The sequence below is a fragment of the Callithrix jacchus genome, chromosome 12 (assembly GCF_049354715.1).
Source record: "Callithrix jacchus isolate 240 chromosome 12, calJac240_pri, whole genome shotgun sequence".
In the NCBI taxonomy this organism is placed as follows: Eukaryota; Metazoa; Chordata; class Mammalia; order Primates; family Cebidae; genus Callithrix; species Callithrix jacchus.
Window position 1 is genome coordinate 101,498,013 of NC_133513.1, and position 20,371 is coordinate 101,518,383.

A 20,371-nucleotide genomic window follows, 5' to 3' on the forward strand; every position below is an offset into this window, starting at 1 on the left:
TGATCTAAAATAAACATAGATTGTAAGGTTTAATGAATAGAGTTAAATTACTAGGTTTATCTCATGAAATTATTCATAGTCATTAAATGAAATGAGGTAGTCCTACATGCATGGAAAGTGAAACATGGCTAAGAAATAACATCAAAGGAAAGTTCAAGTTGTATAAACAAGTATATTATTATCAAATTTGTGTAAACATATTGCTATATAGATAATTTTAAATAAATATATTCATGGGTAATGTTTATCCATGAACAGAAAACAATCAGGAAGTCTAATGCCTACTTTGCCTTGGCATTTAAGTCATCAGATAAGCCATATGACAATTACATTAAAAGTTTTCATATTATATTTGGGAATCATTTATACCATGTATTTTATATTTTCCTTTTTAATATTATTTCAAAATTATTGTGTGTAAAAATTTATTCTTTTGGTGGGCAGTTCTATGAATTTTAAGAGATAAACACATTTATATAACCATCACCACAAAAGTATATAATAAAAAGTAGTCTCCACAACCTTTTTTAAAATAATTAAACGTTACTACAGTAAATCGAAATGAGAAGCAGGGATTCTCCAGGCCTCTGCACAAGAATGTCTTCTTCCTGGAAACTCCCCAGCACTGTGGCTTCTTCAGGAGCTCCCATCTTTATCAGCGGTCCCAGGTATTTCAGATCCCAGGCCTGGAAATCTCTCTCCTGATACACACAGGGACAGCTCTGTGGGGCAGAGACAACAGGGAGGGCACACAGTTTAGATATTTTTATTTGCCAGTCCTAAATATATTCTCACGACAATAAAGCTTCTACAGTACTAGTCAGAGCTGGAATCTGATCAGGTAGCAGGACTGGTTGTATTGCCATCACAGGCCAGAGAACCTTTGCTTCTGCCACGGGGAGGGCCCAGGCCGGGAGTTTTCAGCTTCCTAAGGCATAAGCCTCTTTGGCAGCAACATTGCATTTGTATTATTCTCAGCAATTAAAATAATAATAAAAAGAATATTAACGTTATTGCCAAAAAAAATTTATGGAAGTTTGGGGGTTTTTCTGAGAGTAGGAAACAAGCAGCACCAAGAAAGAAGTAGGTGTAAAAGAGGAAGAGGCGGGATGATGGAAGGGTCTGGAGTTTGCCCACCATGTTTCTTCCTTTCCCCAGAGCATATTTTATTTTATTTATGGCTTCTTTCCCTTTTCATGAGTGTTGACCCAGAGCCTATTTCTAAATTGCAGAAGTGTCTGTAATGTTCGGAAATAGGTTTGTCTCTCCATTGAGGCACAGTGGCTTCCTGGTGGCCTGTTTTCTTCCTAAGTACATTTTTTTAAATTAATTAATTAGTTTTTATTATACTTTAAATTCTGGGGTATATGTGCAGAATGTGCAGGTTTGTTACATAGGTATACAGGTGCCATGGCGGTGGTTTGCAGCATCCATCCCCCCGTTACCTACATTAGGTATTTCTCCTAATGTTAGCCCTCTCCAATCCCCCCCCTCCCCTGCTATCTTGCCCCTATCTCCTCCACCCCACAACAGGCCCAGGTGTGTGATGTTCCCCTCCCTGTGTCCATGTGTTCTCATTGTTCAACACCCACTTACGAGTGAGAACATGCGTTGTTTGGTTTTCTGTTCTTGTGTCAATTTGCTGAGAATGATGGTTTCCAACTTCATCTATGTCCCTGCAAAGGACCTGAACTCATCCTTTTTTTTATGGCTGCATAGGATTCCATGGTGTATATGTGCCACATTTTCTTTATCCCGATGGGCATTTGGGTTGGCTCCAAGTCTTTGCCATTGTGAACAGTGCTGCAATAAACATACGTGTGCATGTGACTTTATAGTTGAATGTTTTATAATCCTTCAGGTACATACCCAGTAATGGGATTGCTGGGTCAGACGGTATTTCTAGTTCCAGATCCTTGAGGAATCAACATACTGTCTTCCACAATGGTTGAACTAATTTACATTTCTATAACACAGGTGATACCAGGACAATGAGACTGCGGATGGTGCAGAGGGAGGACACAACATTCACTTTCACAGTTTTATTTTTGAAAGTCACTGCAGGTGACACACTATGAGCAACATCTTGATACTGAAATCACAGGCTTCAAGGAGCTAAGATTCCAGAAAAACATCTAACCTTGCCGATGGAAGTGCTCTCCATTACTCTTCATCCCTCAAAGGTAATTTTGCTTATTACCACTCAAAATGCTCAGTCAGTCACCAGCTGAGAATAAATCCCTCCCTTGAGAAGTACACAAATATTTTAGGGATAAAGCCAGTGGCTTCCACATATAAAGAGTTCTGGGGTTTTATATTTTTTTTTTGTTTCTGGGAGTAACTATTTTCTCGGTTCCTGCCAATTTATTTTTAATTAATTTGGGGGGGGGGCTGTTCGTTTGTTTTTTGAGACAAGTCTCACTCTGTCACCCAAGCTGGAGTGCAGTGGTGCGATCTTGGCTCACTTCAACCTCCACTTCCCGGGTTCAAGCAATTCTTCTGCCTCAGGCCTCCCCAGTAATTGGGATTACAGGCATGTGCACCATGCTCAGCTAAGTTTTGTATTTTTTTGGTAGAGATGAGGTTTCATCAAGTTGGCCAGGCTGATCTTGAACTCTTGACCTCTGGTGATCCGCCTGCCTTGGCCTCCCAAAATTCTGGGATTACAGCCATGAGCCACCACACTGGCCTTTCTAAAAATCTTTTTTCCAGGAATTTTGACTACCTGTGCTGCTATCATTTGAAATTAGTGTCCGTAGGACTCCTGTCTGTCTGTCGACACAGCTTGTCTGCCCTGTGCAATGTGTCTCCCCTGTCAAGGTCATGGCTCTGATCTAACCTTGATCATCTGTGTCATCCTACAACCTTGCTCCAGGTCCCTTGGCCCCTCACCTGGAACTCTGGGCATTTGGACATATACAAGTATAATCTCTATTATACCGAATGAAGCCTTGGCTACTGTCCCTTGCTTTTGGAAGGTTTTGCCTTCCCCTGTGTGATTATTGTAGCCAATAAGAAAGTACTGATGCCACCTCTTTTCTGTGGGAGAGCCGGCATGCATACAGGGGTAAGACTCCACTTCTCAATTCCCAGACGCTTCATGCAACACAGAAAGATTAAAACACTCCCTTATATATAGGGTCAGGAAGCCTTAAATGCCCACCTGACATTTTGTACAAAGTCACATGTGGCTATTTTTGCTACATGCACTTCAGTGGAGCTGTCCACAGGTAGTTACTTGGCTGCACCTGATCACTTACAACACTCAGTTGCAAAATTTGGCCATCCTATTATATCCAGGGAAAAAGACACCCCGGATTATGTGCCAACAAATAGAAGGTATATTCAAATTTATATGATATATTGCTTTTAATTGGTTGACTTGAACCTGTTAATTAAAAACTGAGTATAGTATGGAGAATTTAGGATACTTCCATTACCCAACACAACCCTGCTCCCTTCTCTTTTTCCTTAACAACACTTTAGGGGAGAATCCAGCTCTATTATTGTATTCTCCATTGGAAACAAAGTTCAAAATTCAAACACCAGAGTTTTCTGGACTTAAAAATGTACTAAGAGACAAAGGAGAAGCAGACGATATGGCTCTTTACCACGATCACCAAAAACTTGTTTACCAGAGATGGACACCCCTCAGTACTCAGCATTAGCACAGAGGACAGGAGTAAACAGGAACCAACGGAAGGTGGCTCACCATTTACACAGGGCACATGGGGGTGTAATTAATGCACCTGGCTACATTAGCCACAGATACTGCTCTGGGGTTACTAGGAAAACATGAAGAACATGCATAGAAGGTTACTCAACAAGGACCCACAAGAAAAACGTCTACCTGTACTGAAGAGAAAGCACAGTTCTGACACAGGCATAACTGAGCTTAGGGTGTGCTTAGGTGTGTGCTCACACACACCAGCAGACTTTCTATTATATCAATCTTGGTTATTGTTTCCTGAGAGCTGTTGTGGGGTTAAACCTCCAGAATAATTTTTGTTTCTTCAAAAATTAGTCATCCATTCTGCCTTCACAATAAGCACAACTCTCCAAATGCAAGATTAGCTACCTCCTGAGGAAGCGTGATCCCCAGCCATGACGGTGTTCAGTGAGAAGCCAGAGCCTCCCTGGTCCTGATGGTAATGAGTAGGAGGATCCATGCCTCAGCCAAGTCTGCGTTAGATTAACTCTAACTCTACAGATACTTTCTCAGAGCTAACAAAGCAACAAAATTGTGATTTAATAGACACTCATAACATTATGACTACTTCCGCCATTTATGTGAAGGAACTTAGGTTCACAGATATTAAATGACTTATTTTAAGTCATACAAATGATTGGTGGCAAAACCAGGGCAAGCCTAGGTCTGGTAAATGTCCAGCCCAGTGCTCCATTCTCTGGTCTCCAAGCAGAAGGCTCTATGCTCAAAGCCTGGATGTCCATAAAATAAATCCCAACAAAGATTACAGAAGGCATCACTGGCCCAGTGCTGAAGAACAGAGAGGGAGAGCTGGCTGCAACTTCCCTTGGGCCCGTGGATGCTACAGCTGATCTTTCATTACAGGATCATGGCCTCAGATTTCACCCAACATCATAATACATCAGGAAGAAGACACTGCTGAGGTTGCATCATCACCTTTAGCCCTTGGTCCCTGGAAGCTCCTCTCAGTTCAATCATTTCATGCAGTACCTCTTCTTAGTTTAGCTGGGTCTGGGGTAGGCTGGAAGCTGACACAGTGAGAAATAGGATTTGCTCTTTCACGCCAAATGGTTAAAGTATGCATTCCATGAATTGGAAAGTTAGCCTGGTGCAAAATAAACCACCCATCTTAGGTTCCAGTTGGAGGGAAGTGTGTTGCACCCAAGCTATGCAGACCACAAAGACACATGTACAATATTTCTGCCAAAAAATTCACAGGGCCATAGAACTTTTCAGGGAACTGATTTTTCCTTGTTTTTCTCCTCCTCTAAATTCTCCTCTTCCTTCTGCTTCTCCACATCTTTCTTCTCTCCTCTTTACTCTTTCTTCTTTGCTTTTTCTTTTTTGCAGTTCATCCCCTGCATGCAGAGTATTTATAAAAACGTTGAAAGCATTTTGCCCTGCCACACATGAACATACAAACAAAAAATATAAACAAAATACCCTAAGACAGATTCCTGTAAATCTTTTAAAAGGGGTCTGATACAGTTAGGCTTTATATCCCCACCCAAATCTCATCTTGAACTGTAATCCCCATAATCTCCATGGTTTCAATGTGTCAAAGGAGAGACCAGGTAGAGGTAATTGAATCATGTGGGTGGTTTACTCCATGCTGTTCTCATGACAGTGAGTTCTCACAAGATCTCATGGTTTATATGGGGCTCTTCCCCCTTCACTCAGCACTTCTCCTTCCTGCCACCATGTGAAGAAGGTGGCCCATTACTGGGTATATATCCAAAGGATTATAAATGATTCTATTATAAGGACACATGCACACAAATGTTCATTGCAGCACTGTTTACAATAGCAAAGACTTGGAACCAACCCAAATGCCCATCAATGATAGACTGGACAGGGAAAATGTAGCATATATACACCATGGAATACTATGCAGCCATAAAAAAACGATGAGTTTGTGTCCTTTGTAGGGACATGGATGAAACTGGAAAACATAATTCTTAGCAAACTGACACAAGAATAGAAAGTCAAACACCACATGTTCTCACTCATAGGCAGGTGTTGAACAATGAGAACACATGGACACAGGGAGGGGAGCATCACACACTGGGGTCTGTTGGCGGGGAACTAGGGAAGGGACAGCAGGGGGTGGAGACTGGGGAGGGATAACATGGGGAGAAATACCAGATATAGGTGATGGGGAGGAAGGCAGCAAACCATACTGCCCTGTGTGTACCTATGCAACAATCTTGCATGTTCTTCACATGTACCCCAAAACCTAAAATGCAATAAAATATATTTTTTAAAAAAAGAAGGTGTCTTGCTTCCTCTGTTCCTTCTGCTATGATTGTAAGTTTCCTGAGGCATCCCTTGCCATGCTGAATTGTGAATCAATTAAATCTCTTTTCTTTTTAAATTACCCAGTCTTGGGCAGTTCTTTACAGTAGGATGAAAACAAATGGACTAATACAGGGACTTAGTGAAGAAAGAGATGTTTTGGATATAAACCCATAGTATTTAGAGCATATGCAATATATTGCCTTGGGTAAATTAACTTAAGGGACATGAAATCACACTAACTAAAACCTTCTGGGTACCCTATGTATTCATATGACAGACACTTTCTAAATATTTTGCTTCTATCACTGCATGTACTCCAGACAAAAATTCTATGAAGTAGGTATGATTATTATGCTCATTTCACAAAGAAGGATACCAAAGCACACTTAGCTATATATTTGTCTGAGGTTATATTGCACAAAGCAGAGCCATGTTTCAAACTCAAGCAATTTCACTCAGAGTACAACCACACCACATTGAAGGTTCTTTGGTTATTCGTCAAACAAGGAATTAATGCTCCAAAGGAGAGTTAAGTGATTTGCTCAAAATCAACCTGTAAATATGCGGCAGAGTCAGGTTAAAACTCTAATCTCCTGAGGTTTGTCTGATGCTCTTTCCATAGCATAAAAAGAAATCTAAGACACAAAGCTCATATTCTCCCAAAGTGCTGATTCATGCATACAGGTCAGGGATGAGCTGAGAACCATATATTTGCCCCACTGGCCATGATAAGAATTTATTGAAGACACTGTCTTAAAGCACTCTTTTGGATTAAGAACAATTCATAGAGATCCAATCTCAAAGCACCATGTATTTAGTGTGGTCCAGGATTTCCCTGTGCCAGTGACTCTTGTATTTTATGACATCTTCAGAATCTACTCAGGAAATGGGTAGTACATATTCTGTTTCTACAGATGGAAAGAGAGGAGTCACAGAAGTGAAGTGACTGATTGCAGATCAAAGAATTAGTACATAGCCACCAAGGCCTGGGACCAGGTCTGTGACTTCTGGCTCCAGATTCTCTTGTTCAATCCAGGACATATTAGAGGAGTTTTTATAATCTGGTGAAAATACTATCCAGCAAACAGTCCTTAACCTCAGCCCCATCACAGAATAGAAAGTTCTAGAATCAAGAGAAAGACTAAACCTATTTAAACTTGGATCTCAACCACCTTGACCTTAACTTAGAATGTTTTTATAATTTCTACAAATGTCTTACCCTTTAATAATTAATTACAGAGACCTCATAAACTGATAAATGTGACTCCACACTAATGAGCTACTTTACTGACCTTCATATAATTTTACTGTTTCCTACAAACTGGTCATACAAGGGTAGTGCTCTCCTTAAGAAAGCAAAGTGAGCTGTGAGGTGTTACCTCCACCTTGCCTTCTGTAGGCTGTGAGGAGAAGATGAAATATCCCAAAAATGCAAAATCAGGTCACCTGAAATACACCAACTCTTTCCAAAAAGGGTTCCAAAATTGTTTTTAAGTCAAAATAAGCCCCTCTTTTAAGAGACCCCAAGAAACGAAATTGAGGATAAACTGCAGAGGGTGGCACAGAGTGGTAGAAATGAACTTGGCCAGTCTCTGATAAATAGACTCTTTGCCTTTAATGGGTAATTTGTTTTTTTGGAAGATACTGCCCCTCAAACTATCCTTTAGATACTTGTAGCTGCAAGTCATGGTAAAACAAAACTGTTTTGGACAAAGTTGACTAGAAATACAAGCCAACTCCTGGTTTTGTGAAGCAGAGGGACTTACTGGCGGAGGCCCTAAAGACAGTTTTGCTGTCATGTACAACATCTACACACATGTCCCCTGCAAAGACTTTTTTTTTGCATTTTGATGTAATTTAGATTTGAAGAAAAGTTCATTAAAAACCTAAAAGACCTTAATATTTTTCGTTGATGCAATTATTATTAATAATAGAAGTCCATCCATCCACTCAATGATTAAGCTGTAGTTTTCACATTCTCTTTCCCAAACTCTTGCTCTTTCTCTCTCACTGGTTTTCATTTCCAAGCCTAAATTCTTCTCCAAGAACTTATAATGAAAGATGACTGTGAAAAAAGCAAGATGTGGGAGAAAATTATGCAATTAAACAGGTCATCTATGCTCGTTCTCTCATTTATTTAACCAAGCTTGAATAAATGAATCACTCTCTTCATAAGAGCCCAGGACAGTCACAGGAACGAGGAACAGACTGAGGGTTGATCAACTGAAGGAGAAGCCATTAAAATGGCTCCGTAAGCCTGCTTTACTTAACCCAAACAACTGCTCCATGGTAAATAAGTGTTCCTCAAGGCCTTAGAAATAGAAATTCCATTTGACCCAGCAATCCCATTACTGGGTATATACCCAAAGGACTATAAATCATTCTACTATAAGGACACATGCACACGAATGTTTATTGCAGCACTGTTTACAATAGCAAAGACCTGGAATCAACCCAAATGCCCATTGATGATAGACTGGATTGGGAAAATGTGGCACATATACACCATGGAATATTATGCAGCCATCAAAAACGATGAGTTCATGTCCTTTGTAGGGACATGGATGAATCTGGAGAACATCATTCTCAGCAAACTGACACAAGAATAGAAAATGAAACACCGCATATTCTCACTCATAGGCGGGTGATGAAAAATGAGAACACATGGACACAGAGAGGGGAGTACTAAACACTGGGGTCTATTGGGGGTAAAAGGGGAGGGCCAGTGGGAGGGGGAACTGGGGAGGGATAGCCTGGGGAGAAACGCCAAATGTGGGTGAAGGGGTGAAAGCAAACAGAACACACTGCCATGTGTGTACCTATGCAACTGTATTGCATGCTCTGCACATGTACCCCAAAACCTAAAATGCAATAAAAAAAATAAGAAAAAAAATAAATAAATAAGTGTTCCTGTCAAACGGTGATTTGTGGGAATAGAAAACCATGGGGAGTATTTCAAAAGCATCATGGAGTCGCACTGCAGCCTTGGTTCACTTTCTTACATTGAGCAACTGAGTGGATGAGGTCCATCTCATCTACGGACAGAGCCTTAGAGACTGACCTAAGAAATATAATTAAACTTAATTAATTCAGCTATTCTCACTCTTCTACTGTTCAAAGAACCAGCCAACTTATCTCCCCAACCAGATGGTGAGCTCTAGGGAAACAGTGCTAACATATATTTCTTTATGTCTCTATCAATATATGCCTAGATCAAATCAAAGACAAAAAAAAATAATTGTTAGAACTACTTTAAAAATAAGAGGCAAGCTAAATTATCATGGGAACTGGGAACAAAGAACCTGGATTGCAAATCAGTTCCACATGTTTCTGGCAGTCTCAGGCTGTAGCCAAAGCCTCCAGCTCATTCCTTCAGCCCTGACTCCATCGGATGTGTCTAATTATGTTTCTAGGCCACCAGACAAAAAAGATGTACATTAGTTTCTCACTTTGAGAGATAGATAGAGTGATAGAATCGCAGAATGGTTTTATTCCGCTACAAAGAAAGTGAGTCACAGATACTTTCATCTTAGAATGTATTTTCTCCAACATTAAAAAGCACTTTCAAATGTGCTCCAATTTCCCCTTGCATGCCCCAGAAAAAGTCATTGAGTAGTTTGGGTAGTATCACAAAAGATTAAAAATATAGAAAAAGATACATGATGCAAATATTAACTCAAGGGCATACATTAAAATAAGTTGAATGAAATTAAAATTAAACAGTACATCAAAGTTCATTATGGTACCACCCAAAAAATCACCTCACACACCATAGCATCACAGGTACTATACTTGGAAAACACTGAGATTCATGATTTCTGAAGGTCATTAGCTCTGAATCCTCAGGTTCTCTCGCCTTTCAATAATAATTTAGCCCAATGGACTCATTCAGGTAAAATGGCTGCTCTGATCTTTCTGGGAATCTGACTAACTAGACACTCTGTTTGGAGTTTCAAAGACAAGACCAGATACTACACAAACTGAAAAGCCCAAAGAAGCACTATCTGTTCACATAGGAAGACAGGCAGTATAGCAGTGACCACAGAAGAGATACCGAATTTGAGAATGACTTCATTCCTGGCATAGCTGGCCCCTTCACTTTTCCCTTAGGAAAAGATCTATGCATCAGGCTTTTGAAAACTCATCATGGTACTTGCAAAGACCACCTGAATTCTGTATATGGCTGTCAGGCAAAGGCAATCAAGAGGAATCATAAATCGCACTGTCCGATATGCTACTCACTGATTACATATGGTTACTAATAATTAAATTCAAAATAATTAAAATTGAATAAAGCTAAAAATGCATTTCCTCTGTTGCACTAGTCACATTTCAAATGATCAATAGCCACGATGGCTGGAAGCTGTTGTGCTGCAGAGTAGAATATATTTCCATCATTGCAGAAAGTTCTACTGAACAGGATTTCTCTATGCTATCTATTGATAAATGGTCTGCAGAGGATCCACAGATTGGGCAAGAATCCAGTCATGTGAGAAGGTGTAGTCCAGCTAAATTACATGCATGCTCATGACACACACACACACACATGACTTCAATAGTCTGAGATCTCTATTTCTGTGATTGTCAAAGTATATTCAGAGTAAACATCAAGCATTATTTTTCTTCTCCTCAGTGGTTTCCCTAACTCCTGATCCCCTACTTAATTTGTGTTACCCAAATTTTGCTGTACCAAATAAGGTCAGACATGATGAGTTGCTGAGAGTTATGGACAAGTAGATTGTTTAGGAAATGTTAATAAAAAGGTTTTGTTTGTTTGTTTTGTTTTGTTTTGTTTTGATCTAAAACCTTTTTATCCTCCTTCTACTTTACTTGAAACCAACAATGTGAATATGTTTGAGAGCAACACTGGACAGATCACCAACTCCATCCGAAACCGTGAAAAATGGAAGACTCAATCAACCAAGATTAAATCAACCAAGAATACTGCATTGAGTATTTAAACTATTATAAGTATGTTTGGGTTCCTGATACCAGTTTTCTTCACTTCAGGACAACTGCAGCCTCTTAGAAGCCACTGTGCCAGGTAAACCCCAACATTCCTTCACTTTACACATGATGAAATTCAGGAAAGCTTGGTTCTTGGCATTATGATAAGAAACTGAAAGACGATTTAATGTAATAAATTTAGAGAAACCGTTACATATATTTTACAAAGTACATGTAACAATTACACAGTGAAATAGATTTTTAACTTCTCAAGGGAATTTTTAGCAGTGAATTAAAGAAATTGCCATCAACTGAATTTAGCAAATCGATTTCTTGTTCATCCAGACACATGCAGTATCCACAGCAGCAATACTGGGTTTCAGAGGAAGGATAAGAAGAATAAGTGCACAGTGTGTATAGACTCTCATGGAAAGTATTCTTCTAGACCTTCATTGACAATGACGAGGCTGCAGGCTTCAGGCATCTACCATAGATCGAGCTCCCCCATAGTTCATGTATCTATGTATTTACTGCTTCCCTACGCATCTATTGTACATCAATTATCAATAACAGATTTAAAGTGGATTATTAATGAAAGAGCTTTTATTGACCACATATTGTATCTCAGGTATTGTGCTAAAAGTTTTATTTAAATGTCTCATTTTATCTTTACAACCACCCTAGAGATAGGCACTATTATTTATCACATTTTAGACCCCAGAGAACTGAGGCTTAGAAATACAGTTGACCTTTGAACACCATGGGGTTTAGGCAAACCACTTGCCTGTGTAGTTGAAAATACACATATAACTTTTGACTCTCCAAAAATGTGACTATAAATAGTCTACTGTTGAATGGAAGCCTTACCAATAACAGTCAACCAGGACATATGTTTTGTATATTATATTATATGTTATACTTTTACAATAAAGCCAGAGAAAAAATGTTATTAAGAAAGTCATAAAAAAGATAAAATATATTTATAGTTCTGTACTCTATTTATGGATAATGTAAGTTCACGTGTTCTGTTTATGAGATGAATCACCTGTCTGAAATGGTAAGAAACCACAGCTGCAGACTGCAATCTATGGGACACATCAAGCAATTCAACTTTTTTCTTGTAATGTCATGACTTTTGTCAGCTGCTTGGGAGCTTTTCCAACAACATTAGTGGCACTTTGTATGAGTCCCATGGTGTTATTCAAGGTTTACAGCACTGCACTAAACAGGATGAAAAATATGCGAGAATACAGTTTGCTGGAAAGAGAGAAACTGCTCTGGAGGGGATGAAGAGCATCCCAGGGTATTTTAAGTGGTTAGAGTCCCTTGAACTCACTGCAACAGCAACAGAAGATAGCTACAGATTATTACAGTAGTATAGTATTACTATGGTTAATTTTACATAGTTACTATTTAATACTGTACCTTAATGTTTGTTTACATTTCTCCCCACTGAGAATGGCATCATTCATGATCTTTGTTTCCTGAATAAGTTTTGATAAGTTTGACTTTCCACAATAGATTTGTGTATATTTTCTGGTACTGAATGATAAAAACAGAAAGTATCTACATATATTTTATATAATCATGACATATCTAAGCTTTTCTTAATGTTTTTCAATATTTCTAGGCTACATGGCTCATCTGTGAGCTTTTTCAAATTGTTGCAAATCTCCAAAAAACATTCTAATTTTTTTTTTTTGGGAAAAAAATCTGCGTTTAAGTGTACCCACACAGTTCAAACCTGTGTTGTTCAAGGGTCAATCATACTAAAAAATTTGTCCAGGATCACATTGTTGGTAAGGGACAGAGCCAGGATTTTAAACTAGGCTATCTGGTTCCTAAGCCTGAAATTTATACAGTGTGTCATAAAATTATACCTGCTAATAATAGGGTAGCCTAAATAGATACTTTTGTTTAACCTATCCAGTGTAGAGGGAAATGAAGTTCACAATTTGATAATAACAAGAAATGCTCCATTCCTTTGAGATGGAAACAAAGAGAGTTGTTTATGAGATAAAAATGTCTATCACTGAACTCATGATTTTGTTTATTTGTTTGCTTCAACAGTAATTTGCTGAAGAGACTCGGTGATTCTACCTCAAATTCCCTGGCCCACTAGACCAAGAGATGACCCTGCAAGCTTCTCTCAGAGATTCAATATTTCTCCCTGAGGATCCTCAAACAATCATTTTTATTTCACTCAAATTACTCTACAAATTATAAAATAAGTTCTTTTTGTATAAATTTTGTATCAATCTGTATACATTTTGTTTAAACTGTGTAAGTCTATGAAGATTAAAGTATTGAGAGGTAATTGATTTAATTTAGATAACCACTGTCTTTTATTTGCATGTGTAAACCTTGTTGAATAGAGAGAGCAGTATTCAGGAAATCAATAACACAATAAAATGGGCTATCAACCAACTTGACATAATGCACACACTCCACTTGTACTTTGATTTGGGCTGCTTGACCAAAAAGATGTTTAAATCACTCCCATTCCCCTTTTTAAAAAGCAGAAACATATTAAATAATGATAGATAACAAAGATCATGCCTAGATAATCACATTCTACTATAAATGAATTAATCACTCACACATATATTTAAATATAAAGATGCTAATGATAAACTTTCGGGGAAGCTTGACTTCTACATAATATACAAAGAATGAAGTGAAAATAATACAGTTATCCCTACACTCCTCTCTTCTAAGCAATGTAGTTCTTTTTTTTTTTTTTTTTTTTTTTTTTTTTTGAGATGGAGTTTTGCTCTTATTATCCAGGCTGGAGTGCAATGGCATGATCTCCGCTCACTGCAACCTCCACCTCCTGGGTTCAAGCAATTTTCCTGCCTCAGCCTCCCAAGTAGCTGGGACTACAGGCACACGCCACCATGCCCAGCTAATTTTTGTATCTTTAGTAGAGACGAGGTTTCACCATGTTGACCAGGATGGTCTCGATCTCTAGACCTTGTGATCCACACGCCTCAGCCTCCCAAAGTGCTGGGATTATAGGTGTGAGCCACCGCAAGGTAGTTCTTAAACAAAGGCCTGAAAGCTCCTTTTGCAGGCACTTCTGGAAAAAAACACACACGATTTTACTACTTTGCATATATCTGTACCTACATATCTATGTATGTATGTACATATTTATCTACTCATATCATTTATTGATCCCTTCCACTATGCCAGATATTCTTTAGATTGCTGAAATGTTTGATATACAATACAGACTCAGATACCTGTCCTCATGGAGCAAGAATTTATTGTTTTCCTTTTTGTTTTTTAGCTGTATTAGTTTGATAGTAGAGGATGTTTATATCAAGTCAATAAATATTTTCTATATAATGCTTGATGTAAGTCTATCACACAAAAGACATACTCATGGGTTGTTTTTCAGTGTGAAAATCTATTTGTTACTTTGAAATAAAAGCCATCCAGAATCTTAAATTTCAGGAATGTCTTTCATGATACACATATTAACAGTGGGAAACACACTTCCCCAACTATCTAAGGGCATTGTTCCATGTAAAATGTGAGATACTATTACTGCTACACTGATGGTATAGATCTATGCATCCTCTCTGTATCTCCAGGATATCTGGTGCACTTCACTTAGATGTCCTTGGTGCTCAACATCTGAAACTTAAAAATGCGATACACTGATTCATTCCTGGATGGCACTTCAGATAAGTTCTAGCCCATTTATCTTCATAGTATACAGAATAAAACTGATATCAAGAAATATGGATTTGTTATGATTACTTGGCTCATTATATTTACAGAGAATGAGAACCCAGACCTAAGAACCAGAATGAGAACTAGAAGCTCCTGTAATCCAGTAGAAAATAGTACCAATTATTAAGTACCCACTATGTGTAAATGCCTTAGACATATATTTCACATAGTTGGCAAGCCAGGCAGGCGCAGTCAGCATATCTCAGATAAGGACATCAAAGGGACTTTCTGAGCATCACATAGTTAATAAACAGGAATTCTAAGATTCAAAACTAGGTCTGTCTCCTACCAACTCTTATGAATTTTCCACTTCACGTTGCACATTCTTTTTCATTGACGAATACTGCCAGAACACTAATTTTATTTAATTAGAAAAGAAAATATTACAGTCTTGCTGAAAAAAATAAAAATAAAAAATAAGTTTCCTGTCTTCTTATTTTTAAAAAGTGGTAAAAAAGATCTTATCAAACATCAAGTCAAGTGTTCATATCCAACCTCTCAACAGAATGGCATTTCCTTATTAACTCAGAGAAGTGCTCTAACCCAGAAGAACCACAAATTCATTTAATGGTCTGCTGAATAACCTGAATGATCATCATGGGTTATCTTGGGCTCAAGGAATTGCCAGTTACAGATTCTAGCACGACAAGTAAAGAGAGGAGTAGGTGAGAGAACCACGAATCACTGCCTTAGGTAAGAAAGTGATGTGGTGGGCACATATCAAAGTCTTTCTTTTCTACAGAGAGTTGAATTGCCAAACAAAAGATACGCCCTGCTCACAACGTCCACTGGAATTTACCCAACTAAATTATTTAAAATATAAGTTCTTCAATACTTATCTTTCTATATCCTGCATCAAAGCCTGAAAGGTAAGATATTCCCTAAGCTTTGGTGACAGATGAATTGGAGTTTATCTTTTTTATCATTTGTACCTAATGTTATTTTTATTATTAATAGACTATAATTTTTAGAGAATTTTAGGTCCACACAGTACTCTCTGTGGAAAGTACAGAGAGCTCTCTGTGTTCCTTGCCCTGACACAGGCGGCCTCCCCTACTATCAACATCCGTAGCACCGTGGGACATATGTTACATTCCATGAACCTACATTTACACATTATAATGACCAAAAATCCTGGTTTCAATTCTTGGTATTGAATATTCTGTGGGCTTTGAGAAATGAATAATGACATGTATCCACCATTATAGCACCATACAGGTGGATACACAGCGGGGTCAGGGACACACTTGAGCAGGCAGTCTGTCCTTTGTATCCATGATCTACCATTATAGCATGTTATGAATACTCTTGGTATGCATATATAGACTGCATTATGCCAAATCATGATAAAGCATTTAGTATTGAAGTTTATTTCAGGAGAATGTGCCCATGTATCTGTCATTATAGCATCATACAGAATACTTTCACTGCCCTAAAATCCTGTGTTCTGTATATTCATCCCTTCCTCCCACCTAACCACGGTAACTACTGATCCTTTCATATATTTCATGATTTGAGAGCTCATTTTAAAACTTACTGGATAATATTACATTATATGGATGTACCATACAACGATACCACAGTTTATAAATTCACTTATTGAAGGACATTATGGTTGCTTCAAATTTCTCCAATTATGATTTTACTTGCTATAAAAAATTATGTAAAAGGATTTGTGTGCACATATGTTTTCAACTCATTTACATGAATGTTTTATCTGGATGATTGCTGGATCTTACAGTAAGACTATCTTCAGTTGGTAAAAAACTTCAAATCTATCTTGCAAAGTGACTCCACCATTTTGTATTCCCATCAGTTTTGGCTGTAACATACCGTTGCTAGCATCTGGAAGTTGCCAGTGTTTGGGGGTTTGGCTCTTAATAGGTGTGTAGTGTAGTCCTGGTCATGGCTCTGCTCTTCCCCTCCTATGGCCTGAATGTTTGTGTCCCTCTCAGATTCATAGGCTGAAATCTAGTCACCAAGGTGATGGTACTGGGGACTGTGGAGGCTTTGGGAGATGATTCGGCCCTGAGTCAGAGCACTCACGGTGGGATTGGTGCTTTTAGAAAAGAAGTCCCAGAGAGCTGTTATATCCCTTTCTACCATGTAAGAACACAGAAAAAAGATGGCTGTCTACAAACCAGGAAATGAGCCCTCACCGAAGACAGACTCTGCCAATGCCTTGATTTTGGACTTTCCCACATCCAGAACTAGTAGAGATAAAGTTCTGTGGTTTACAAGCTACTCATTTGATAGTATGTTGTTTCAGCAGTCTGAATATACCAAGACAATTTCCTTGGCCAAGTCCTTGGTTTTCTAAACATCAGCTCTCTTTTCCATATAATGGGAATTATAATGCCTACTCTATAAAATAGCTAAAATGAGATAATTTAACTTTTAAGCTATTTGTTTTAAAAGACTAAAACAAATTTTTAAAGCTGGCCCAGGTTAAACCTATGGTTTAACAGGAATATTGAGCTGGTGGATGTCCACTCAAAAAAGGGGCTTCATGGAAAATGATCCAAGAGCCGTACTGTTTCATATAGATGGCACTAAAATGTAATAACATTAAGTCGAGGATAAAGAAAGAAAAGAAAAAACTGGAGATGGCTCCTTTTGATAACCATTTCTCATATATCATTGTCAATGAGAAACATCTGTTAACCTTCATCAAAGAAGTTTTATACACACTTTCATTAAAATAAAACACACACACACACAAAATGTATGATATGTAATAGCTATGAAACTAGACCAGATATTGAGGGCTGAGGACATTGAATATCTTTGTTTTTGAAGACTTGGGCAATAACTGTTTTCTCTGCCCTCAATCTGTATGTAAATACTGAAAAAGTAACCTGTTTGTGTTACTGTGTTGGGTACAGTATAGAGTGAACTATGTCAGGGTACTCAAATGCTTAGCAATCACCACCTCTATATTTACTGCATTATTCTAGAATTCTGTACCAGTCTCTAAGTTGTAACCCCAATAAGCTCCATTATACTTATAACCAACCATGGATATGCAGGGAGGGTAGAAGTTATTTGAGACAGTTTGAGACAGTTCTCAATCACTGTTACTGGTTAGTCAAAGATACACTCTTCTCACTCTTTCCAGAAATAAACTAGATGCATGGGGCTTAATGCACAATTCATGTTTTACAGCATAAACAATATCATTCATAAGTTATTTGCATCCTAGTCAAACAACTACACACTTCTTTTAAAACCCCTTCTTTAAAGTCAGAAACTTTGAATTACATAAAGCAGAAAGTTGTTCAATCAGTTCAATAAGATTTAAATCCCAAATTGGAGGATTAATTATAGTGGCTACAACATGAAAACTCAGGTAAGGTAGGGAGTGAGGGCAAAGTCTTCAGTGTCCAGAGGAAAATAATTTTTACTCCATTTATTTGACCATTCCAGAGTTAACCACTGCAAAATCACAGCCCATGTAATGAAGGCTGAATGTTAAAAGGAATCCTGGGCACATTCTCATGAAATAAACTTCAACACTAAATGCCTTATCATGATTTGGCATAATTCAATCTATAGCTGCATACCAAGAATATTTATAATGTACGAACTATTAATTTTGGATGTCCATGACTATTATTATTAAAGATCTAGAAACAAGTGCAACCTGAACAAACACGTACTTCTCCAGGAAAGTTTCTGGAAATTAAGTGTCATATACAAACACTGTGAATACTACAAGGCTGGATAACCATTGCATGCGACAATCAATAAAATTCTCAATTTCTTAACTGAGTTTCCAATTTTTATTTCATTTTATTTTTATCTATTATTACTTTTTATGGTCTCTTGCCTGCTTTATGACAATCTGGAGACCTTTTCACATTTGAAAATAAATGGTCTTCAGCTATTGCCATCCAAGCTGTTGCCTTATTTTGAGGGCAAGTTAATTTCTAAGTTTAGCTTAAACTAAAAAGAAACCGCCCTCAAATTCCAGACAGATAAACTTTTCTAGAAACCCTAAAACTTCCCTGGGAAGAGCCCAAATCACCAGTGTTCGCTTTTAACTGTCTGCTTTGTTTACAGCAGAATCCCACCCTCAAACTCCAGCTCGGCCCCCTGTAATATAGCAGTTTCTTCCCTCCCTCCAGAAAAGAAAGGCTGCGAGTTTATTTTTGTTCTTGTAATGGAGGCATGTTGGGAGGTGGACGGAAGGTGTAGTTCTAGGATTGATCACAGTACACACACACACAAACACACACCCCTACACTGGGTCTTTTAGAAGATGCTGGAGTGCCCTGTCTGGAAATATATACACAGACACATCCTCGGAAAAAAAAAAAAAAAAAAAAAGGGAAAACAAACCTCCACAAGGAATACACTAAAGGAATGTATTGCAGTTTACCTGTAAATGCAAATTTTTATCGTCGAACCCGACACTATATCTTGACCCCTCCCTCTTTCGGTCTGATCTTCAGTTTCACATATGGTGGCCAAGGAGTCGAGAAATAGAAATTTATTTGGAGAAAACTACTCAGGGGTCAGGTGTGCACCATGAAGCAGTGAGGCCAGATGGCTCAGCAGATGAGAGAAGCCCCACCTGCTCCCAAGACCAGCCCAGGGCTTTGGAAGTTCCCCACGTCCCCGTCCCGCAACTCCTGCTGTGCCGCCCAGACAACCGGACCTCAGCTGACTCTGTGCAAAGTGGCCTCCTCCGCTCCCGCACCCGGCCTTGGTGGCCGCGCCCCCGTCTCCAGCTGGAACCCAGAACTTCAGGATCAGCCTGGCTGGGAAGCCGTAGCCGGTGCCACATCTCCCCTCGCGGGAGCGGAGAGCAGAGGGGAGAGGGGTACCAGTCCGAGGGTGGCGGCGCGGGGTTCTGCGCTGGCGGCTGTGGAGGCCGGCGCTAGGACCGCAGCTTCATCCAAGTTGGGCCGCGGGTGGCGGTGGCACCGGGCAAGTGAGGTCCCTACAGTGCCTGCGAACGGCCTACGCGCTGGGGTGGAGCTGAGCGGGAGCTAAGCTGAAGTCGCCGGCGGAGCGATCTGGCGGCTCCGGAGGGAGGGCGGTGCCAGGGCTCGGGGCGCTGGAGGCGCGGCCGGCGACCTCCACTGAGCCTCGCAGGCGCTGCCTCTGCCTCTGCCCGCCGCCCACTCTGCTCCTCGGCAGCCACGGTCCCCACCCAGAGTCCACGCACCCTGCTCGCCCGGGCGGTAGTCCCGGGACTCCCGGAGGGTCCATGCCTCGGAGTTAGGGAGGAGCTTTATTCTGCCACCTCATTCCCAATGACTGGACACCTCTTCCTGACTTATAACTCCGGCTCCATGTTCTGGCCTGTGGGAAACCCTAGAAAGGTAGCCCTCAAAAAGAATGTTGGATCCTTTGTGCACACGTACACACAACATGCTCAAAAGACATCTAAGGCAACAATTATCACTCTTTCTTTATGATCGATGAGGCTACAGCTGGTTAGTGGCGAATCAGGTTCGACACCAGTCTGAAACCTGAGTATTGTGCACCACTCTTAACCTGTCATAGCTGCACATACTGCGCTTGCTTATGATACGGACGCTTTATAAGCACTTTGAATAGCAATTTATTTGAGCAACGAATTCGTCAAACCAATTAAGAATGCCATGCTAGGTTCTGCCAAAGGAAAAATATCCATATTCTCCATTGAACATTTTTTGTTTTGAGGAG

General features: G+C 39.4%; 1 long non-coding RNA gene across 1 annotated transcript; it reads right to left on the reverse strand.

The window, feature by feature from the left end:
• Window positions 1-152: 152 nt before the first annotated feature.
• Window positions 153-20,000, reverse strand: LOC144578507 (uncharacterized). The gene is made up of 2 exons (XR_013524415.1): window positions 19,077-20,000; window positions 153-722 (listed from the first exon to the last, which is right to left on the reverse strand). It is a non-coding gene; the product is annotated as an uncharacterized LOC144578507 (long non-coding RNA).
• Window positions 20,001-20,371: the final 371 nt, after the last annotated feature.